The 3,484-nt window shown below is 41.6% G+C and overlaps 1 protein-coding gene across 1 annotated transcript in view; it reads right to left on the bottom strand.

Annotated features, from left to right (window-relative positions):
- The window catches only part of SPOCK3 (sparc/osteonectin, cwcv and kazal-like domains proteoglycan (testican) 3), a 484,671-nt gene that overhangs the window by 413 nt on the left and 480,774 nt on the right, over positions 1–3,484 (bottom strand). The gene's annotated exons all lie outside the window — the stretch shown is intronic.

The following is a 3,484-nucleotide window of genomic DNA, read 5'->3' as shown; positions in this document are numbered from 1 at the left end:
GTATTTTACTTTAATAACCAATCACTTATTTACTCATTAATTTTATGAAGGAGTTAACTTAGAGCTCAATTACATTACAGCATATGCTTTTGTGATTAAGCAGGTGGTACTGCTTGGACTGAAAGCTCGGTCTGTCAAAAAGAAACTTCCTCCTACGACCAGAAATTAACGCACCTGTAAGGCAGCGGCAACTTGTCTACGGGCTTTTCACGCGAGGAAGATACCGTCATGGGCTCCATCGATACCAGCACGACTTTGATAGAACCTTCAGCATAATTAGTTTTTAACATATTGAAATTGATAAACAACTTTCCAAGTGTAATTATATTCTATATATCTGCTCATTACGCACTCTGTGGAAGGAAGAATGAAAACTCCGAAAGTTCCAAAGTAAGTTTTATGATTATATAAAAATAGATTTGGGGGCATGTTCTTTGCCTTTAGTGTGTGTGGGTTGGGAAATAATCTGTGTGCGCACATGCACACACGGGCTTTGGACACTGACTCATATTTCCAACACTTTGCAAGAAGAGAGGAGAGGAGAGAAGCAATAAATGTAAGTGAGAGGGAACAGCCTTCAGCTGTTTCTGAGATAGCTGGAACTTGAAGGAAAAGACTGAGTCAGCGTGTTTAACGCAAGTATGCGGAGCAATAGAGCCATCGATTCTTTTGCAGCTAGTGTAACTACCCACGTGGAGACCTTAATAACGCGCACTGCCGTGGGACGGGATAATCTTTAATCATGCTGTTCATCGTCTGGTGGAAAGAAAGGCACAGCGATGGCTGGAGTTGCTTGCCGAAGCTTTTAAAACCAAGGCGTCACTTGGCCGGCAAACCTGATGAACTGCAACTGGTCATCGTGCTGGTGCCTGGTATTGGTGAGAAAAGGGAGGGGACATCGAGTCAAGAACATGTTTCACGGTTTCATTTGCACCGCACTGTGTCTAGTGTCACGGGACGACCATCAGGGCAGGAGCACGTGATTGACATGAACCGTGCTAACACGCTGGAGAACGGTGAATTTCCCCCCGTTTGGGGATGGTAGGGGGCCATACTTTTGTCTGGAGGTGAAAAAGGGGAAAAAAGGCCCACGCACATGACGATTGAATCACGTGACTGTGACTTCATTTAATTTGGTGGCTGTTGAGCCCTGCGCGGGCACCTCTGCTGCGTTCAGGGAGCTTGACTTTCCCGACTCAGGCCTCAGCTTACGCCAACGTGTGCTGCTCGTCCCTGGCCCCCGGGGCTCAGCTACTTTATTTTTAAGGGATGCCAGTATTCACTGAATTCCTTGCAGCTCCTCTCTCTGCCAAGACTGGCTGGCTAATGGCACGTATGTTTCACAGAGAGGTCCATTTGTTTGAAGATAAAAATTACTGGGGTGCAGGGATTGCAAAGATCATGAAAATCCAACACAACTTCCCCATTTAATTGTATCTATTAATATTAACCTCTCCTTATTTGAGAACTGACGAGTGTAAAATGGGCCGACTTGGGTTTTCTCTCCTCTAACGTGTCATTTTTATTTTTAGAAGTCAGAGAGAGCAGTGTAAGGAATGTAAGACACGAACGATTGCACGGAGTGTTACAAATCTGGGGTAACCACATTCCTAACAATGCACGCATGAGCAACGCCCCAGGAATGCCCTTTGGAAGTGATTAAGAGAGTTGCTATATTTTTAACTGGGTAACTGCAGCATCTATTACAGCCTGCAGCATCTATTATAGGGATTTAATTTTCATTGTGGGATTTATTATTTGCCATTTTTTTCTTCAGCATGAAGAATTAAAATAGAGACTGATATTTATAAATGTTTCACAGATTTCCCTTACGGCATGTCCTAGAGCATGTTTCAAATGAACGCACTGTGAATGGGGTCCCGTCAAAGCCAGAAGTCGTCTGCCTGAGCTGCTACATGGGCAGTGTGAGGACAGTGTCTTTCCTGGCATTGAAGAGGCCCCGGTTGCAGCCACCCTGGGAAGAACAGAACCGAGTTGCTACATCACTGCGTTTTCATCTTGCAAGACGCCGACCAGATTCTGGCCCAGCTGTTCCCCCAATCACGCTAGAGGATACGTTATTATCCAGCTACAACCAGTCAGGAAGTCACTTCCTATTAGGGGTAATTATCAACACAACCAGAAACTATTGGCAGTCGTTTGGTACCCACTGAACATTCCTCAGGGATATTTGCCAAGGTTTTCTTGACACCCTATGGTTTGCAATTTTCTTCAAAAATAGGATTAAAAGACGAATGAGCGTTCTAGTCAAGAAAAAGAAAATCACTCAGTAAAGCTGATGTCAGACTGGGTGCTGGGTGAAGGGCTAGCTTCCCTCACTAGCCAAGGGACCCGGTTAGTCTCACCTGCCCAGAAGTACGAGTCATTCCACTTAACATGCATGCGTGGCGCCGGGATACTTTACGTGTTTCCAACGACAAGTGCATATGGCAATTAATGTAAAACATACTTAACCTTATTAACTCTCTTCTATTTCGCCTCACTTTAAATTGCCAGGATAAAACTACAATAAATAAAATTGCAGTTTTATTACAAATAATGATCCTTGTAGGAAACCCCAGTGAAAAATAAGACCAGAGGATTCACATACACTGACATGGAAACAAAAACTTATTCAAATTATCACAAATTTTTGAAACTAAGCTGAAATTGACATGGACAGTCATCGCTCCTGTAATTGTGAAGCTGGTGACAGACACACGTTTCAGTTAATAAATCAATGGTCCCAATAGCGCGTGGTTCATGTGGCTGGACCCACCCTCTATGATATCATTCATGGGGGACAAATGTAACATATATAAAACTATTTTGCTCTTATTTTACTTGGAATAATAAATAAATAAAAAGAAAAAAAATAGCTTGAAATTGCACAGTTTCATAAGTTGTTTTTCCTTTGCTTTGAGCAATTTGAACCATTGTCAAGATATATCTACACAAGCTCTGGTGAGTGGAGAAGTTTATATAATGTAGGATTTGAGAGTAGGAAGAACAGTGGGCCAAGTGCAAAATGAATGATGAAATTGAATCAAATACATTTCACTTGTTACTGTAATACCTTGTTTTCATAATCAGGAAATTAAATTGAATCTTTATATTTACTATCAAGTATGAATATGAATAAAATTCGTGTACCAATGTTGGGGAGTAAGGTAGTGGTTACAACCCTCCCTGCCCCTACACCCACCTGACCAAGAGAAAGAACAAACCCAAGGCACAGTCTCTGTTACTTATTTTGGCCACATTCAGTATGGAGACTTGTGTCTGGCATTCAAATCATCTTTCTATGTAGCATAATAATTTTAGCTAAGCTCCTTCTCTGAAAAATGTGCTTTAAAAAAAAATTAAAAAAATAAAAAAAAGAAGACAGTGAGGTCTGAATTAGAGCCTTCTTTTTCTTAATTTTCCCACAAAGATAACTTACAGTAAAGGGCATTTTCCCCTTATCTTTTATCTGTATTTCTCC

The sequence above is a fragment of the Propithecus coquereli genome, unplaced genomic scaffold, assembly GCF_000956105.1.
Source record: "Propithecus coquereli isolate 6110/MARCELLA unplaced genomic scaffold, Pcoq_1.0 Scaffold53, whole genome shotgun sequence".
NCBI lineage: Eukaryota > Metazoa > Chordata > Mammalia > Primates > Indriidae > Propithecus > Propithecus coquereli.
The sequence above is the reverse complement of the archived record's forward strand: the minus strand, read 5'-3'. Positions and strand labels throughout refer to the sequence as shown.